The sequence below is a fragment of the Oryctolagus cuniculus genome, chromosome 18 (genome assembly GCF_964237555.1).
Source record: "Oryctolagus cuniculus chromosome 18, mOryCun1.1, whole genome shotgun sequence".
NCBI classification, from domain to species: Eukaryota; Metazoa; Chordata; class Mammalia; order Lagomorpha; family Leporidae; genus Oryctolagus; species Oryctolagus cuniculus.
The window spans coordinates 33194095-33214743 of NC_091449.1; the positions used below are offsets into that span (position 1 = coordinate 33194095).

The 20649-nt window shown below is 54.2% G+C and overlaps 1 protein-coding gene and 1 long non-coding RNA gene across 10 annotated transcripts in view; one reads left to right on the top strand and one right to left on the bottom strand.

The window, feature by feature from the left end:
- Positions 1-20649, bottom strand: part of ZNF423 (zinc finger protein 423) — a 328940-nt gene that overhangs the window by 54984 nt on the left and 253307 nt on the right. The gene's annotated exons all lie outside the window — the stretch shown is intronic.
- Positions 15950-18517, top strand: LOC138846688 (uncharacterized). Its single transcript, XR_011384219.1, has 2 exons — positions 15950-16044; positions 17957-18517. It is a non-coding gene; the product is annotated as an uncharacterized lncRNA (long non-coding RNA).

Below are 20649 nucleotides of genomic sequence, written 5' to 3' on the forward strand. Positions count from 1 at the left end.
GCAGGCATTTGGAGAGTGAACCAGTGGATGGAAGATCTGTCTCCCTCCTTCCCTCTCTGTCACCGGGCCTTTCAAATAAATAAATAAATCTTTAAAAAAATCAAAGTGCTTTATGCTTTATGAGACATAAAACCCAACAGAAAGAGTTTAGATTCTGAAGGTGGAAGGAGCTGAGTTGAAACCCCTGCCACACTACTGGAAAATGGTGATAATATCGCTTCCTTTACATTGTAGGGATGTCATAAGGGTACAGGTGGGCTATGCAGTTTCTGGAACAATATAGGGTCTCAATTAGTACAGCAGTTTCAACATTAGGGTCATTACTAAAATTACACAGAAAAAGAAGGTATCACCATGTTACAATTTTATGCACATCACAGTAGCAACCACTTCTAGCAGATTGGATGATACTTTTGCATGAAACATTGTCTCACTGGTACAAGGTAGCCCGGTTTACAAAGGCTTCCATACCTTGCTAAGATTCTCCACTGGACAGCAAACCCCTGGCTCCCCCAAAACGTGACTGCCCCAAAGACACATCAGCAGCAGCAGGCAGAGCGACGCCTCCAGCCCGGCTCCGTTCTGCCACAGGGCCCCTCCCCTCCACCGACCCCCCTCCACCTCAGCGCCCCCTCCTTTCCTAGGCTCCCGTGAGCTCTTTTCTCTGCCAACACAAACTCTACAAGGACTGAGACAGTGAGACATCCGCACAGGAGAGCCCCAGGGAGCAGCTTCTCTGCTGCTGACCCTGCATACCCCACGCCCATGCCCCCCACATATTCCACACCCGAGGCCAGAGGTCTCAGGAAACAGACCAGGACTGGGAAGGCTGCCGAAGCGCTTTCTCCCCTCCCCGAACCTGGGTCCTCAGGTGGTTAAGCAGAGCACAGAACACCTGTGCTCAAAGTAAGCATTTATCCTGAGCGGGGGACGAGACCTGTGCCCCCTCCTCAACCTGCCTCATGGCCATGCTGGCTCCAGGGCCCCCAGTGGGTAACTGAGGACAGAGCTCTCCAAAGCCCATCAACCTCTGGAAACCCTCCGCCTACCTTGCCTGCTCCCAACCATCTGAACGGAGGGCTCTAAGTACCAAGAAGCAACTGGGCAGTGGGTGATAGCAACCCAGAGTCTCAGAAAGAGCATCTTCCCTATGAGTTTTCACTGGCCCAACTCTATCACTTTGGCCACCGCCGATCCTTGTCTTCCTGCTGGGCTGTAAGCTCCCCAAGGTCAGGGGCTTTGTCTTGAAAGAGCCATATGATGACTAAATACAATTTGCAATATATATATATATATATATATAAAAACAAAGATCACTTGCAATTCTGTTGCTCATAGAAACCCACTGTCAAGATTTTGGCTTATTTCCCTCCAGATATATAAATCCTACACCAGACCTTAAGGACAAAAGGACCTAGGACAGTGCCTGGGACCCAGCTGGTGTTCTCAACACGGGTTGGGTGAAGGAGTGTGTGAGAGAACGGTCAGAGAATGATCGAACTGGAACGTAACCCGGCATTGAGTCTGCTCGGAAAAAAACTGCCTTTAAAATCAAGAGCGTGGCTGACACAAGTCAGTTTCCTTGGTATTTCGTATTTGTTTCATCAAATTTTTGAAAAGTCCAGGAGACCCCCATGAACACAAAGTAAACATGACTACATTAAAGACAGGATAGGGGCCCGTGTTGTGGTTAAGCTGGCTGGTTTGAATTCCGGCTTCTCTGCTTCCAATCCAGCTTCCTGCTAATGTACCTGGGAAGGCTGCCACCCACATGGGAGACCTTCTGGATCCCAGCTGGCCCAGCCCTTGATGTTTCAGCCAGCTGGAGAGTGACCCAGCAGATGAAAGATCTCCCCAACCCCTGCCTTCCAAATAATTACATACATAAATCTTTTGGCTTTTGAACAGAATTTGGGGAGGGGTCAGGTTAAGCCAGCACTTGGGACATCCACATCCCAGATCTCAGTGCCTGTCCGAGTCCCTGCTACTCTGCTCCCAGTCCAGCTGACTGCTAAGGCACCTGGGAGGCAGATGATGGCTCACGTGCTTGAGTCCCTGCCATGCATGTGGGGGACCCGGACGGAGTTCTGGGCTCCTGGCTGTTACAGTCATTTGAGGAGTGAACAAGGGATAGCAGAGCTCTCCTCTCTGTGACATACCACCTTTCACATGGGTTAAAATAAATGTTAAAATAAACATTACAAAAAAACCAGTATGGGTAAATATGTGAGGCAGGAATTTTTCTCAAATACACCAATAGAACCAAAGTACACTGGGCATTCCTTAACAGTCCTCAATGCCCATATCAGCAGGTCCCTCCTACTCCAATTCTAGCCTTGCTGAAGGGCAAAAGCCCCTTTTTCCCAGGGGACCCCTCTCCAGCTGATACCTCAGCACTCGGTCATTCAGTTCAGGCCATGTAGGATGGCAGCTGCCATGCAAGTGTCACTCAGAACACGGAACCAACACCCCTTTAGTCTTTGCCATGAGCCTAGCACCGGGCATGTAGTATCTCATTTTTTAAAAAGATTTATTTATTTATTTATTTATTTGAAAGGCAGAGTTACACAGAGAGAGGCAGAGAGAGAGGTCTTCCATCCAATGGTTCACTCCCCAGTTGGCAGCAACAGCTGAAGTTGTGCTGACCTGAAGCCAGGAGCCAGGAGCTTCCTCCAGGTCTTCCCACGTGGGTGCAGAGGCCCAAGCACTTGGGCCATCCTCCACTGCTTTCCCAGGCCATAGCAGAGAGCTGGATTGGAAGTGGAGCAGCCGGGACTTGAACCAGCACCCAAATGGGATGTTGGCACTGCAGGCAGCAGCTTTACCCACTACGCCACAGCACCAGCCCCGTATCTCATTTTTGCAACTAGCTTTTGTTGTCCTCTGCTATTTTATAGACAGAAAGCATTAGCACACAGCTTTTCCAAGGACGTAAGGCAAGTAAATGATGGTGGTAGAGTTTCAACTCAAGACATCTGACTGCAGAGGCCTTGCTACTAATTCCTGCAGTATAATGTCTCCTGGATTACATATGCATGGTTGGAAAGATGGATGGCTATCTGGTGGGTGGGTGGTAGATGGACAGAGAGAAACAGGGACAAATGGATGGCTGTAAGGGCGGGCAGATGGATCAATAAATGGATGGCATGGGATGAGATGGGATAGGGAGGTGGGAGGATGGATAGATGGGAGGAAGGTTGGACGAAGGCTGTCGAGGCGGCTGTCAGATGGGTGACAGTCACATGCTAGTCCAGGTCTGCCCCCTTTCCTTAACCCAGGCTTTAGCACAGAAGCGCGGACAAGGAGACAAGTCCAAGGGCTGCTCCCATCACACCACAGTAGCAGGAGAGCCTCCAGCTGCTTCCCTCTCACTTGACCCAGGAATTATCTGCACCCATCCCACCGAGGGCTGTGTGGTGAAGCCCGCCGGCTTGCTTGCCTCCTCCGCCCTTGGAGCCTTTGGGTTGTGAGCAGTGGGAGATTTAAAGGGCACCAGGGAGAAGGCAAGGCAGTCCACGCAGCCTGCTCAGAACATTTGCATTCACGCTGAAGACTGCTTTTGGTTTCGTTCATTTCCAAATGTTCCCAGCGACCCAAATCAGCCTTCGCGTAGTCAGAGCAGAAGTGTGCCCCTTCCCCAAAGCCCTCCCCTTCCTCTAGACTGGGGGGGGGGGGCGGGGGGAACGGAGGGGCCTTTTCCGTGCTCCCATACATATTTCTCCCCTGCAGCATCTCTTGTGATGAATTTGCCAGCTGTCCCCCAGGATCACAAATGTGAGAGTCGAGATTTTGCCCCCTCAGCTCTGAGGTCCTCCAGCCCCCAGCTCAGAACTCTGCACACAAAGGGGGCTCAATACAAAGGGAGGATTCAACCCTCCCAAACGGGCCCACAACATCCACAGCCTCCACGGCCTCCCACCTCCCCTCCGGACCCTAAGTAAACAAGGGGCCAGCCACCAGCCTGCAGAATTAGCCACCTGCAGTTACTTCTCTATCCACAAGAGAGCACCGTGTCTGGAAGCTCAACACAAATTCTTTTGTAAATGCCTGGTGTACTTACAGAACACTGTATAACTCAAAAATTATAATTAAAATGTCTTAGCTCCTGTATTTATAGTAACATTTAAACTACCGTGCTTTCTTGAAGTCAGTCATTTACTTGAGAACAGCACACTTTATGGTGAACAGATCTTTGAAACAGTACCGCGGGGATCTAGCCCAGGCACATGTAACTCAATATCTGTCAACAGCTGTAAAAATATTGGTGGGAGAAGGCAGGAAGAAAGCCACGAGCCCAGATCAAGTGCCCTGGCTCTCACATCTGACTGTTTTCAGCTGCTCCCTCCTCTTCCAAATAATTGGGCCATTTTGGTGCCCGCTGTCACACAAGGCGGGCCCTCTTTGAGGCCGGATGATCAAAAAGGGTCTAAATGAAAATGATTTCGATGTTGGCGGCCTGGAGAGTGACCAGGGCGTGCGCGGCGGCAGGAGGGGCTGTTCTAATCTTGCCCGCTGCACGCCGGCCGTCGGAGAGCATTCCTGGGGCGCGAGCAGCTCCCCAGGGTGAGGCCACGGTAAATTCCGCCTAATCCCTTCTGCATACAAATGAGCGCCTGGCAGGAGGAACGGGGGCCGGCGCGGCAGCCCCCGCCCACCGCCTCCCAGCTAGGCAGTCTTGGCTGAGCAAACAATCCGGCGACAGAGGAGAGGGCTGCAGGCTGGGCGGGCCCAGGCCTGGGCAGGCGAAACTGCAATGGGGGAATCCTCAGGGTCGTGCAGCCCGGACAGCACTCCGGCCCTCTGGCCCCACAGCCCGGCGTTGAGCACACACGACGCTTGGGTGGCTGGGAGGAGCAGAGGAAGGCTCTGTTCCTCAGGCTCAGGCCGGCAGCAGGCCTTGGGCTGGAGGAGCTGTGAGGAGCTGGGGCAGGAGCTCCTCCCACCCAAGGCCTGGGAGCCTGGGCTGGCTCAGGAGGTAGGGAGGGTCCTTCCTGAAGCCTCCCTCGGGCCCTAGCCCTTCATGACCACCCAGGCTGGGTCGGGGCCCACTCCTTAGCTGCCTGCTAGGCCTAGGGCCGGGCCTGGGATCCCCAAAGCAGCAGGAGGAGGACTCCAGGGGGTCGTGGAGGGGCAGGGAAGCAAGCCCCAAGTGGAGAAACAACCCACCAGGGAGCGAGCAAACAGAAGGAGGGGCTAGAGCCACGGGACACCACCATGCAGGGGCGGGACTTCCTGCCGCCAGCATGGCCTGCATTCAAATAGAGGCCAGGACTACTTTTGAAATCAGTCCCAGACCTGGCAGCCAACCGCCCAGGGCAGGCGTCCTAAGTAGGGGCCCACAGACGGAGCCCGCAGGGCCTGCAACGGTGGACCAGGCCACAGGGGTTCCACACTGCAGCCTCACAACCTGAGCACGGGGCTAAGGCGGGACTTCGGCGAGTCAGCAAACAGAAGCTTCTGTGCTGGACACTGGCAAGCATCAGGATGGTCACCTGGGGGCCGTGCTCTTGTGGCATGGGAAAAGTCTGCAGCTCCGGGCTGCAGCAGCAGAGGTCTTGGCCCTAGCCCAGGATCACTTCCCAACTTGACAATGATCCAGGATGAAAGGCAGGCCCAGAATTGGCCCCAAAGGACCCTCCCCATGTGCAGGGGACATCATGACCTTTGCTCAACAGAGGGGCTATCAACAGCTGCAGGGGAGCCGGCACCATGGTGTAGCAGGTGAAGCCGCCTCCTGCAGTGCCGGAATCCCATATGGGCACCTGTTCAAGTCCCGGCTGCTCTACTTACAATCCAGCTCCTGCTGGTGTGCCTAGGAAAACAGTGGAAGAAGGCCTAAGTGCTTGGGCCCCTGCACCCACGTAGGAGACCCAGAGGAAGCTCCAGGCTCCGGGCTTTAGATTGGCACAGCTCTGGCAGTTGAGACATTCAAGGAGTGAACCAGGAGATGGAAGAACTCTCGCTCTGTAACTCTGCCTCTCAAGTAAATAAATAAATCTAAAAAAAAAAAAAAAAGCTCCAGATACAGGTACACACACGCAGGGACACGGCTCCAAAGCTGGCATTCACTCAGCTCTGCCCAGGGACTCACATAGACATGCATGGGCATAGGCACGTGTGCATGCACATGCAGACATATGTGGGCACAGGCAGGCATGCACAGGCCTCGGCACACACGCACACAGACACACATGAGCATGGTCACACATGCACAGGCCTGGGGACATACACACAGACACACATGAGCACGGTCACGCATGAACAGGCCTGGGTACACACGCACACAGACACACATGAGCACGGTCACGCATGAACAGGCCTTGGCACACACACACACAGACACACATGAGCACGGTCACGCATGCACAGGCCTGTGTGCCCCGCATCCTCGTTGCCAGTGAAAATCATCAGGAGCTGCCCATTCTGAGGACCCAATTAGGCTCAGTGTGTATTTGACAACCTTTCAACCTCCAGAAGACATTTATTTTTACAACGCTCTCCAGCTGAGAAATTACTAGGTTCCTGCCCTTGCCTGAACAGTCTTGGCATTGAGAAGCACCAAGTTGTATCTGGGGGTGCGGAAGGGGAACCCTATTGGCGAGACCTGGCAATGGCACCCACCGTGGCCACCCGGAAATTGTATCCAAGGTGGGGGCGGGTCCTGAGCTCTTGAGAAGCCTCAGGATCCTGTCCCCTGGGCCAGGCTGGCCCCAGGGAAGGCTTGGGGTTGGCTGCCGTGGATGAGGTTGGAGACGCACCTGACCCTTCCACTCTCTCGTCATCGCCTGAGCACTACTCTGACAGGCAGGTCTGAGTGTCCGGTGAACAGGTGCTATCCACCTCACAGATTGGTAAACTGAGGCTCTGAGGTGCACTCACCTATCCATGCCTTCACTTCACCAAAGGGGCAAAACCAGGGCTCAACCCCTGGGCTGTTTCCACTTCCTGCTTTGTTCCTTTCTTCCCTACTCGGAACAAATGGCCACAGAGTCACACAACGTGGGGTTCTGAATGGGACCGAGGCAAGGCAGGTGCAAGTGTCTGCCTGAGGGGTCCAACTGCCCCTACCCACTATCGAGGAGGCCCCAGTGACACCTGCCCCAGGATGAGTGGCTGGCCCCAATCCTACATCAGTGTCTCGCTCCCGACAGCACGAATCTTCCCTCCATTTAACAACCTTGTCCAAGAGAAGGAGGTGGCCGAAGGGGCTTTCCCAGGACAGTGCACCCTGGCTCCTGGCTTGGCTGGCCTCTGCCAACCACCTGACTTGCCCCCTTGAACCGAGGTCTGCTGTCCGCATCCGAATCAGGGTGTGGCTGGGCAAGCGCAGTCCAGCCTGGGTTTTGCAGGGATTTCACAGTGGGGTCCCTCCTGCACTAAAGGGTCCACACAGAGGGGAGTGCCATCAATGAGCGATCCCATGGACACTCTCCCAAGGGAGGGAGACACAGGGTCCCTGCTGCTGCACTGACCCGATGTTCGTTGGTGACAGCAAGGGGAGCCTCTCTTGCCTCTTTGGTTGCCTAAATGTCATGGAGACATTGCCAAGGTGAAAGCTGTACCCAGAAAAATACCACTTTGTCACAGCAGCCTGGGACCGAGGTACGGAGCAGATCGCGTGTGCTGTGTAGCTTGTTTGCACCTCCAACTCTGCCATCTCCCCGGCAGCAAGCTGGCGATTGGCAAAAATCTCAATGATCTCAATGTGGGTGACCACAGCCATGACTGATGGCCGTCACCACTCCTCCCCGACCCCACTGGAGTCCCCGTGTGGGCAGGAGCTCTCGACATTTTAGCCAAACTTGGCCAGTCATGGCCGTGAAGCTTTACTGCCTGGACAGATTAAACCCAGGCCCCAAGTGGCTCTCCCAGTTGACAATTTTTCTTTCAAAAAAGCAGAAGTTGCTGCGAGCCAAGTTCTTGCAGCCGAATTCCTGGACACAGTTTCCAACTATTCCAATCAGCCGGCTCTGCGGTGGGGCTGGGTTTTCAAGTCTGCCACAGTATGAAGTCCAGTTTGGGCTATATTCCCTTCCCTCTCGCAGCGTGAGGGAGGCTTCCCCGCAAAATCAAAAGGCTTACTGTCAAGTTTTCGATTGGTCTGGGCTCCGCGCTATCATGTGTGTGGTGATGGGAAGGAATATGAATGTGGTGTGGGCTCCACCATGGGGCCTGGAGGCCGCGTCCAAGCCGTCCAGGGACCTTATGAAAGTGGAGCGCAACTCTTTTCATGTATATTCCAACTGCTGAAATTCCCCAGACGCGCCACAGTGTGCAAACGCGGCAGAGAAAAGAACAATGGCCGGATAAAAACCAAGGCAAGTCCGCTGAGCCCGCCCAAGACAAACCAGCGCTGCTAATGCAAGGGGAGCCAGGCTGGAGGCTCCTCCTCCTTCACCTTGGCGTCCCCACCTTCCTTTCTTCCTCTTGCACTGGTGACTTCATGAAAATGAAGTCACAGGGTTTCCCGGGCAGAGGCTGCTCTTTCGGTGCGTGTCATCTACCTGCGAGGTCGTGGGCATGTGGGGAGCACACATGACACCCAGGGCCCCAGGGTTGTGGATATCATGTATAGCTTCGCTCTTCTATTTTTCCAACTTAAACCACAGCCACAACATGGGCACAGCTGCCTGCCCATGTGTGTGTGCGAGGGACAGCGGTGTGCCGGAGCCAGCCCCTACTGACCCCGAGAGCTGCGGGGCTGCTTCTCTTCCCAATTCCAGGATAAGCGACAGCACAGCGGTGACCTGCATTTAGCCATGGTGGTGGTGTTTACACCACAGAAATCGGCAAAGACAACAAGTCCGAAGGGTTTTTCCAGCCAGACCACTAGTGGTTAAATATCTACCTGCTGCACCTCTACAGCAATGACATCACGGTGTGTGCGTACAGAAATGTAGCTGCACTCACACGTATTTCATTTACAGACAGACATGCAGCCCTGCATCACAGAACAACATTCCGTCAATGACAGACTGAGCATACGATGGTGCTCTCAGGAGAGTATTTTGCCCAAGGGCCAGCGTTGTGGTACAACAGCTTAAGTCACCATTCATATCCCATATCAGAGTGCCGATTCAAGTCCTAGATTCTCTGCTTCCAATCGGGCTCCCTGCTAACGCACCAGGAAAAGCCGCAGATGATGACCCACGTGACTGGGCCCCTGCCACCCATGTAGGGACTGGCATAGAGAGTTGTGGGCTCCTGGCTTTGACCTGGCCTAGATTCAGCTGTTGTAGCCATTTGGGGAGTGAACCAGTGGATGGAAGATCTCTCTCTCTCTCAATCTTTTCCCCTCTTCCCTTTCAAATAAAGACATGTTTAAAGATCATTTTGCCCAGTGATGCTGTAGCTATCATAATTGTCTGCAAGATGACAAAAATCTCCTAACACGAGAATGCGGCCCCGGCATTAAGCGCCTGTGCACGCAGAGAGATTCACGCACACATGATTCATGTTCGTGTGTTCTCCTCATTCACAACTTCTCTTTAAATATTCTTTGAATGCAGTACCAGAACCAGTGATCTAAGCGAGTCAGTGTGCTTTTATCCTAAAAGAAGGAAAGGGAAACCAACCTGCTTTCCAAAATATAAAAGCGACAGCTGAATTGATTCCCTTCTCGCTGGGCATTAACTTTCTCCTATTACTGCAAATCTGCTGCAGTTGTATTTTCTTCCAGCCCCAGAATTAAACACACTTCTAATTTCTCACTTCAGGTGCACTAAGTGCGGTATATGGCACAAATGAATAATTTTATTGATAATAAATTTTATAATCCATGCAGCATTCGCTGAAAATGGATGTGTTCTGGATGCATTCATTATTTCTCCTAATTTGAAGACTACAGGACTGCAGCCGCCCTGCGCACCGAGCCCCTGGTAATTGCTGCCTATTTTTAACTGGTTTGAGGCCGGACTGACAACTCAGGCACATGCTCTGCTTTAGGGGGATAAATGACAATAGCCAGTTTATCAGATTATTACTTCTATTAATTTAGGTGGCTATATGCCACTGTACATGGGTCCTGTCTCCTGCAGGCAGAATGTACCCTACAGTTTCATGGTGCTGGGAGGAACTGGATATCTAACACCTCACTCACTAAAGGTAACATCTGACACACTCCCTCAAATCATGCAAGAGAAACATCAATGGGGAAAAAAAGTCATTATGGGAAAGTGAGCTGACTGCAGGAGAAAAGACCAAAGAATTGTTGGTCGGTTTTGAGCTTTGCTTGGAACGGATAAATGGTTAAGAGCAAGGGTCTTGACATCGGGAAGATCTGATCCGAGTCCCAGCCGGGCCACCTGGCTCTGTGGACTTAGCCACATCTGACCCTGTGTTTCCTCATCTGTAAAGAAGGAGCAAAAATAACACGGTCCCTCGGGATCTGGGAGGGGGTGAGACAACGTGCAAAGTGCTAGGCACCTGATGGGTGGCAGTATTGGCTGCTCTTGGAACTCGACACTGCAGAGGAATTCAGGGCAGAACAGCACAAAGCTCAGAGACCGGGCACTGGGTCCACGACTGCTGGCAGGGGCAGCCTGGGGTGAGCTGCCCATCACCAGAGCAGCCAAGAGAAGAGGGGCATTTGTAGAGGAGATGCACGAATGGATTCTAGGATTAGACTACACGACTTCAAGTTCTAGGGGATCTTGTCAAACTATTTACAGATCAAAGATGAACCTGATTGGGGCCGGCACTGTGGCGCTAGCAGGGAAAGCCATCGCCTGCTCCTGCGCCGGCTGCTCCACTTCCGATGCAGCACCCTGTGATGGCCTGGGAAGAGCAGCAGAAGTTGGCTCAAGTGTGGGGCCCCTGCCACCCATGGGGGAGACCCGGATGAAGCACCCGGCTTCGGCCTGTCACTGTCCTAGCTGCTGCAGTCATAAGATCTTGCTCTCTCCTTCGCTCTTAGTCACTTTGCCTTTCAAATAAACAAATACATAAATCTTAAAAAAAAAAAAAAAAAGATGAATTTGACCAATTGCTAACAGTCACTGGGTAACTTGCAATGCCCAATATAGTAGTAAGCATTTTACAAGTTATCTCATTTAACCTTCACACCAACCCCCTGAGAGACAGGCTACCACTGTCCTCTTCTTAGATCTGGGAAGTGGGGTGCGGGGAAGGTAAAAACCTACCGCAGGCAGTGCAGCAGCAAGGGGCGAAATCAGGACTCACACCAAAGCTGTCCGCCTCCTGGAGCCAGGTGCTTAACCTCCAGGCCTGTCTGCACAGCTCCCAAATACAGCCTTGGACCAGACCAACGGCACCTGCCTGCACCCCAGCCCACCACTGGAATCCACCCATCTCAGCGGCAGAGCCAGCTCACAGATCCAAGACAACACCTGAAAGCAGACTGCACAGCAGGAAAGAAACGACCCCTCCACATCTACTCAGAAACTCCAAATCATGCCACCAACAAGCCACTCATGTCCCACCGTCGGATGGACAGAGGCCATGCACGTGGCTTTGGAAACCAGGCCTCTTCCCAACACGAGGCTGTAGCAGCTGATATGTGACACCAGCAGCTCTTCGCCTGGGTGTGCGTTTCCTTACTAACCAAGTGCACCTGCCACCCCAGCTCCCACACACAGCTGATGGCCTGCCCGAGCGAGGACACAATAAGCTGTTAAATGGATGGAGCCACTACAGATGCACCACACACAGCACTGCAACTGAATTACGGCCATATGCTGTACTCTTCATAATCACAGTGCTCGTTTACTTGGATTTATTCCTTTCGGGGTTTTTCACCCCCCCAGTAAAGACTCACCTGGTCCTTCCAGTGAGAAGCATTTTGCTTTATGCAAAAATCAGGACACAGCCAAAAAGAAAGAGGAAGAAAAATAGACTAGCTCCAGCTACATCCCTTGGTGTTCTGATTTCTCTAAGATTGGAGATGGTCTACATGGGTTCTCAAGTGGCATTCATGACAATGGAAAGAACCACTCTGCAGCATCCGGTCACACTCAGGGGTCACAGCCCAGGCCCTGCCACAAACCTTTTTCATCACAAGACAAAAGAACCTCCCCCTAAAGGCCCCAAAACTGAAATCTAAAACCTGTGCCACCAGGGGCCGGTGCTGTGGTACAGCAGTTTAAGCCAAGGCCTGCAGCGAAAACATCCCATGTGAGCACCGGTTCGAGTCCCAGCAGCTCCACTTCCGATCTAGCTCCCTGCTAATGCACCTGGGAAAGCAGTACAAGATGGCCCAAGTGTTTGGGCCTCTGCACTCATGCGGGAGACCCAGAAGAAGCTGCTGGCTCCTGGCTTCAGCCTGGCTCAGCCCTGGCCATTGCGGCCATTTGGGGAGTGAACCAGCAGATTGAAGATTCTCTCTCTTGCCTCTCTTCTCTCTGTAACTCTGCCTTTCAAGTAAATAAAATGAGTAACAAATCAACAACAAAAACCTGGGCCACCATGCTGCAGCCAGGACAGGACATTAAGGCCAGCTGATGGGAGGTGACTCCAACCACAGATCTTTCCTAGGTAAGGGCAGACCCGCACAGCTCTCTGGACAGGCCCAAGAGCCACACTGCCTGGGGTGGGTGTGAGCACGGAGCTCTCGGGGCCCTCTGGAAACACCTGGGTGTCCTGCCGACTCACCCAAGTCCCAAGCCCACAGTCTGCAGCAAAGCACAGGAGGGTTGCTGTACCCACCAGGGTCACACCTGCAGCAGCCCCACTGCTCCCAGACCAGTCTGGGCAGGACACCCCTATGACCCTCCTCCTCTTCTTCCTTTGAATCTCGGCGTTCCACCAGCCCCTCTCCTCGCTCTCCTGATTAACAGCCGGCCACCTCATTTAGAAAGCTAACTTTTCTCCGAGTTCCATCCTGTTCTTGAGGTTTCCGTTGGAAACTTGGCCTAGATGACAGCTGTGTGGGCCTCTCCCCAGCTCGAGCCAGCAGGAGTTCTAATACACTCCATTCTGGGGCTGGTTGCTGCTTTTAATCTATCAGCACGGCGCCGCAGCTGCTGTAAGCTAGCTGAAAATTGTCTGCACGCGGGGCGAGGCGTGTGTAACCCTTCAGCGTGCACTTCAGCGGAAACGCGGGGCCCCCGCCCGCAAAGCCAGGAAGCTCTCTGGGGAGCAGGACCACGTCATTGGCCTGGACACGTCACCCTCCCGATTCTGCAAAAATGCTCCTCGCCAAGGCCAGAGCACCACGGACGCCACGGCAGCCAAGGGCTGTGGTCCGGGAGTCCTCCTGATGCTTCTCTCTAGGAGTCCTGTCTCAGGCCCTAGGCCCCAGGCGCCAGTGAGGAGGGCCTGGCCCAAGGCAGCACCTGGTCTCAGATCTGCAAGCACGGTCAATACTGAGGGTCTCGGCCAGTCCCCCAGGTGTGGCAGCAAGCCCCAGCGGGGCTCTGTGAGAGAACGTGGTGGGGGGAGGCGCAAGTTGAACTACTTGCCATATATTAATAGTTACAGTTCTGACATAAGAGCCAGTACCCTTCGGGCATTAAACACCATGTTAGATGTCAAAAGGGAAAGAGAAAAACAAAAAGGAAGGAAAGTTGGAAAACTGCAAGGAAAGGGACAGTGGTTGGGGGGAGTGGGGAGAGGGGCTGGAGGCAGGAGGCGTGCCCATCAAAAGGCCCGCCCTCCCTCCCTCCACTGCAGGCCTGCCTTTGAAAAGCCCTTGGTGGTCAGTGGTGGGAGGCCCAGGTCCAGTTTCATTTTCAGTGGGAATCGCTCCTCCCGCCGGGCATCCATTGCTAAAGCAGGAAGTGGCTTCCTGGCACCCCAGAAGAACCTCTTCTGCCTAGGTGGGGGACATGCAGAGGGGGCCCTTCCACTTCACTCCACCCCCATCCTGGGAGGGCCCTCGCCTGCGTCCTCTCTGTCCCCTGCCATCAGAGTCCCCTGTGTGCGGTGCAGTCCCCACAACGGGCTGGGATGCCCGGAGCAAATGGTTACAGACTGCGTAGCCTGGGCTTACACCCCCAGCAGCACAGGGTTTACCCAGCCCAGAGGGAAGAAGGGGCGGGGTGGAGGGGAACACAGGGCGGGGGCCACCTCCCCAAAAGCAGTCTGACTCCAAACCCAGTCTTCCCTCAGAATTGATACGGCAGCAGCTGTATCTCTTTCATTTGAGTAATTATCATATAATTAAGTGCATGAATTACAAGAGAGCCAAGGCATTAAATTAAAATATTTAATGCTTGTAAATCTGAAAATGATTACTGTGCTGATGCGCAGCCAGTGAGAAGTGGGGCTAATGGCTCAGCGGCCGGCACGGGGAGGTGGGGAGGCACGGGGAGGCGGCGGTCACAGCCTGGCTTCACCTTGGAAGGCGGGGAGGGGGAGGGGGAGGCGGCAACCTTGAGAGGGGGCAGAACTCACAGCTGCCTCCCCACACAGGGCGTGACAACTGCCCTAAAGTGACCACCACTGAATGAGGGGCTGCAGCTGCCACGGCCAAGGGAGAGACTGAGTCTCTCCCTGAGGAATCTCACGGGTGTCTGGGTGGCTCTGGGGACAGAAAGACAGAGTCTAAGCTGATGGGAGCACTCAAGAATGAAGTTTTACCCTTTCTAAAGTACGTGGGTACTTCAAAAAGTTCATGGAAAAGGTGGAGTTAAGAATTTTTCAGTTCATTTTGGTGGGCAAAAAAAGACACCAAAATGCATGCATAATTTTCATGAGACACACTGTCCATGAACTTTCTGAAGATTCCCTCCTATTCCTGTTCCCACATGCACAAGAGAAATCAAGGCACATAAATGAAGACGGGGTGGGTGTTGTGGTGCACTCTGCATCCCACGTCAGAGTGACGGGTTCAAGTCCTGGCTCCTTGGCTTCAGATCCAGCTTCCTGCTAAGGCGCATCCTGCGAGGCACATATGATGGCTCAGGTGCTTGGGCTCCTGCCAGCCACGTGGAGACTCGGATGGAGTTCCTGGGCTCCAGGCTTTGGCGGGGCCCAGCTCTGGCTGTTGCAGGCATCTGGGGAGTAAACCCATGGATGGAAGGTATTTCTCTCTTTCGCAAATAAAGGAAAAATAAATAAATACACATTAAAGAAAAGAAAAAAAAAAAAGGAAGACTTGCCAAAGATCACAGAGCAGCTGCAAGCAGGGCTGATGTTAGGGCGCGCGCTTCCAACACCCTGAGCCCCTACACCAGTGAAGCTGCAATGTGCAATCTCGCCTGGCTTTAGCTGGCTTTGATGAGACCCAGGATGGCATTAGCTGACCCTTTCATGTCCCAAACCAGCCTGTCTCCCCCTCAGGACACAAAGGAGCCACACAGCTGCCAGAGTGTCCACCCACGATGCCAACAAACAGTCTCACAAAATGGAAGCAGGGGTGCGCTCTGGTCTCTGTCCAGAAAACACACACTGCCCAGGCACAGCCAGACTGGACAGAGCCCTGGAAGGATTCAAAAGAGAAAAGCTCTCCCTGCCCGAGCTAGCCCTGCCATCTCCATCACCGTGCATGCTGGGCAGCCAGGAATCTGACCACAGGCGCCTGGAGCAAAAGGCACCCCCAGGGGAAGGGGAGCCCAGCCCAGTGGGAAGGAAGCTAAGGATGGATTCAATGCCAGATGCAAGCAAACGGAGTGCAGATGTCAGGAAGGAGGGGTGAGGCCCCTGTGGCCCTGTGGGCTTGGCTGGAGTTCATCATATCTTGCCCCTGAAGACTCCACCTCCCGGGGACCCGGTCCTCTGTGGGTGGCCAGGCCACTGGCGTCCTGAGAGTAGGCTTTGGCTTTATTCCAGCCGGCACCCACCCCCTTCTCCTGGAACTACCACTCAGCTCTTTTCAGGAGCCTCCACCTGCTGAGACAGTCAGTGGGTATGCGACCCAGCCCAACCAATCAGGGTATTCCACGCCTCCGGATAAAGTGATTGGTTCAGGTATGAACATGTGACCAGGCCTGACCAATCAGAGTGAACTCCAAGAGTGTCTTTACACATTATTGGGTTAAGAGCCTGCAAGAGGCCCTTACTGGCTGCCATGCCAGGAAACTTGAGCCTGGAGGGACTGGTGGCCCCGTGCCCTACCATCCGGGCAGAGTTTGGGCAGAAAATGAGGTAAATGGAGACAGCAGGGCAAGAGCTGGGGGGGGGGGGGGGGAGGCCAGGTCCTGAGGGCAGGCGCAGGACTGACTGGGCCCCCCTGGGCCTGGGAACCCCCGTTTTCAGGTTGTGTTCCCCAGGCTGCTGTGAGGCAGGGCTCAGGCTCCTGCAGCTCCAAGCAGGCCTGAGCACGGTACTCCTGCCCCCTTGTTCCCCCCATGGAGGGGTTTGGTTCCCGACTGTCTCGTCCGTCTCTCCTATCTTTCTCCCTCCCTCCCCTGCTCTCCCGCCAGCAGGCGTTCAGTACATTTGGTGGTCTGAACAAATGCATGCATGAATGAATGAATGAATAAGTGCTGCGTTGCCAGGCAGGTCCTTTCCATCCAGTGAGGGTTCCCCAGTCACTCTGCAGCTCTGTTCCCATTCCAGCAGCCTCCCTGAGATGCATGGCCCACCCAAATCCGCTGGATAGCTGGCACTGCCACCTGCTTCAGCCACAGTGGGCCACGAAACACACAGGCAGGGGCCCCATCACATCCCGCTGCTCTGGTCCTCACAGCTGGTCCCAGGGCCTTCTCCCCTCCAATCTCTCCTCTCCACATCCCTCCCTTTGAAACAACCTCTTCCCACAGTCACGGGTCCGATTAGGGCCGCCAGCCCCCCCACGAGAAAGGTTTCCCAGAACACAAGCCCTTCAAGGGGTGCCCTGTCCCCACGTACAACCCTGCCTTCTCCAAAGCCGCTCCTAGCACGTGCACAACCCCTCACTCAACCCAGCATGAGCCTGGAAGGCACTCCCTGCCGAAGGGAGTGGCTGAGGGTCACACTGCCCATAGGCATCACCCTGGAGACCCCCTGAAGAGTCTGGGGAGGTGACAGTGATCTGTACACAGCAGATGCTCGGGGTGGAGGGTGTGTTTCCCCCGAGGCCACGTGGCAGGGCAGAAAAAATGAAGTCTGGAGTCCCGTGGGCTTGGTTACAAATCCCACATGGCCACTTCGAGGTCACCTGCTAAGCCTCAGTTTCCCCGGATGGAAGACCAAAATTGCAGCAGGGGTGTTGCAACAGCCATGGGAAGCAGATGCCAGAGACCTCCTGGGAACCTTCCGCTGCCCTAGGGCAGGCACTTAATAGATGGCGACAGCTACCACTGGGGTGTTCCCCCAGTCCCATTAGTGGGGTGCCCACAGGAGACAAGTCATGCTCACATGGGCCCTTCACAAAGCCTGGCAGCTGACCACCCGTCCGGCCCTGTGTAAGGGCCATGTTTTGGTAAGATACATCCAGTTCTCATAGGAATCCTCGCAGGGCGGTCCAAGTCACAGTCCATATTACAGGGAGGACCCTGGTGCGGCAAGGGCCTAAGCCCTTGGGCCAGGAATCCCACGCTGCTGGGTGGCAAACCAGGGTCTGGCACCAGCGGCCGTGTGATGCCAGGGTCTGTGCCCTGCCCCTCCCCTCCTGCCAAGACTGCCTGCCCTGAGCTATGAACGGTGAGTGATACAAAAGTCAAATGGAACCAGAGGCTCCTCCTCCCTCCTTCCAGAAGCTTCCAGGTGTGCTTAGGAAGAAAGAACACTTTGGGCCTACCTCTAATCCAGCCCTGACTGACGGAACCTACGTCACCCAGCCTCGGAGCCCCACCCCGTACCACAGGGACCCCTTAATGAAGGCCTATGGTATGCTTGGAACTGCACCAGGCTCTTCCATGCACGTTGCCATTCAACCCTCACAGCAACCCTGTGAGATGAGTGCTACCATCCCCACTTCACAGATGAGAAGGCTGAGGCTCAGAGAGGTGGGGTGACTTCAGCGGGGTCACAGAGCACGGGACAGCTACAAGTCAATGCCCACCATGGTCCCATCAACCTAGCTAACTTGGTTAACATCGAGCACAGCTTATTTCTTTCCTTCCTCTCTTCTTAGCTCACAGGGAGTCCAGAGAGGCGCCTGTTGATGCAGAATGGAACCGTGCACCCACAGTCTGCTCCAAAACAGGGTGCTGATGTATCAGCCTCCCCAGCCAAGCCGCTGAACTGAATCCACGTAGCGTGTCTGGTGTTGCATACAACACTCTGCAATCGGCCCTCTTTGGGGACAGCACTGATAAAAGGGGAAGGCAGGAGTTTCCAGATCCCAGCTGGGCTGGATGACAGTAGAGTTGAAAGGACGACACAAGGGGCCAGTGCTGTGGCGCGGTGGGTTAAGCCACCGCCTGCAGTGCCGGCATCCCATTCATGTCCAAGCTTCTCCACTTCCAATCCAGCTCTCTGCTGATGCACCTGGGAAAGCAGTGGAAGATGACCCAAGTCCTTGGGCCCCTGCACCTACATAGGAGACCTGGAATAAGCGCGTGGCTCCTGGTTTCAATTCGGCCCAGCTCCAGCTGTTGTAGCCATTTGGGGAGTGAACCAGCGGATGGAAGCTCTCTCTCTCTCTCTCTTTCTCTGTAACTCTGCCTTTCAAATAAATAAATAAATCTGTGTCGGGATTGTGGTGGAAAGCAGGTGTGGCATGTGGGGGCAGAGCCCAGGGCAGAAGGAGCTGCGCATGCAGTGCTGAGGAGTTGGTGGTGGTGGGGTATCCTAACATCTGCATGGAGTCTTGCAGGCCCCTCTGGGGGTCTCTCCCTAAGGACAAGAGGGAGCAGGGCAGACACATCAAGGAAGCCCCTTCAAGTCCAACACAGACAACCTGGGTGGTGGGAGGAGCACAGTAGATTTTGGAAGAGGGGAAGAGATGCCACCTTCCGTACCCAGCAGCTGGGGATCAGAAATGAGTGCGACACAGTCCCTGGTTTCCACAAGTCATGCCGAAGTCATGGACAAGCAAGCCAGGGGCTGCAACTTGAAATAATCAACACTTCTGAGCTGTTAATATTATCCCTGCTAGGGGCCACCATTGTGGCATAGCGGGTAAAGCTGCAGCATGCAATGCAGGCAACCAGTTTGAGTCCCAGCTGCTCCACTTCCAGTCCAGCTCTCTGCTATGGCCTGGAAAAGCAGCAGATGGTGGCTCAAGTGCTTGGGCCCCTGCATCTGCGTGGGAGACCTGGAAGAGGTTCCTGGCTCCTGCCTTCGAACCAGCCCAGCTCCAGCCATTGTGGCCATTTGGGAAATGAACCAGTGGATGGAAGATCTCTCTCCCTCTCTCTCTCTCTGTAACTCTGCCTTTCAAATAAATAAATAAATAAATCTTTTAAAAAATAGATAAAGTATCCCAGCTCTATTTGCTCCATATTTATTTTAAAATTATAAACATGAAAGGAGTGTGCGAGTTTTTCCATTCATTTTTTTTCATTCAAAAACCATTTTCATGAGCACCCACTAAGGGCTGGGTGCCCTGCATACTGTGGGGGAAGTGACAATGCTGAGGGCCTTTTACCCCATCAGTCAAACACCAGTGCACCTGCCTAGGTCTTTCACGGCTTTTTTTTTTTTTAAAGATTCAAGCCGGTGCCATGGCTCAGTAGGCTAATCCCTCGCCTAGCGGCGCCAGCACACCAGGTTCTAGTCCCGGTCGGGGCGCCGGATTCTGTCCCAGTTGCCCCTCTTCCAGGCCAGCTCTCTGCTGTGGCCAGGGAGTGCAGTGGAGGATGGCCCAAGTGCTTGGGCCCTGCATCCCATGGGAGACCAGGAGAAGCACCTGGCTCCTGCCATCGGATCAGCGCGGTGCGCCGGCCACAGCGTGCCGGCTGCGGCGGCCATTGGAGGGTGAACCAACGGCAAAAGGAAGACCTTTCTCTCTATCTCTCTCTTTCACCGTCCACTCTGCCTGTCAAAAAAAAAAAAAAAAAAAAAGATTCATTTATCTATTTGAAAGTCAGAGTTAGAGAGAGAGAGAGAGAGAGAGAGAGAGAGAGATCTTCCATCTGCTGGTTCACTCTCCAATTGGCCGCAATGGCCAGAGCTGTGCTGATCCAAAACCAGGAGCCAGGAGCTTCTTCTAGGTCTTCCCACGCAGATGCAGGGGCCCAAGCACTTCAGCCACCATCTGCTGCTTTCCCAGGCCATAGCAGAGAGCTGGACTGGAAGTGGAGCAGCCAGGACTTGAACTGGCATCCACATGGGATGCCAATACTGAAGGCGGTGACTTTACCCGTTATGCCTCAGTGCCAGCCCCTAGGTCTCTCACTCCTAACAGGGGTCTGGGAGACGTGGAGCTCAGCCCGTGCCCACCTTGGAGGCAGCAGCTGCTGTCAGACCTGGGTGGAGAGCACAAAGACCTGCTGCTGCCTGCAGGCCTCCTGAGCATCCACCAAGCAATCAAGAGCCAGACAGATGTGGACGACAGCCGCGGGGCTCTGCGGGCAGGGTTTTCACAGGGAGGCGGGAGGAGCCTGGGGTGAATCATGTGACAGGAGGCAGCACATGCAAACCCATGGAAGCTGAAGTGCAAAACAACACTGGAGAGAGTAGCGCGACCGCTTGGGCTGGGGCACGAGCTGGGAAGCAGAGGGCCGTGACACTGACAAATAGGCCGGGACAGGCACAGCGAGCAGAACGAGGCCGAACGAGGCCGAACGAGGCCCAGGCTTGGGTGCGCAGACAGCGAGGAGCCGCCGGCATCTTTAGAGCAGCGATGTGGTCATGAATGAGATGCGCTTCCGGCACGTGAGT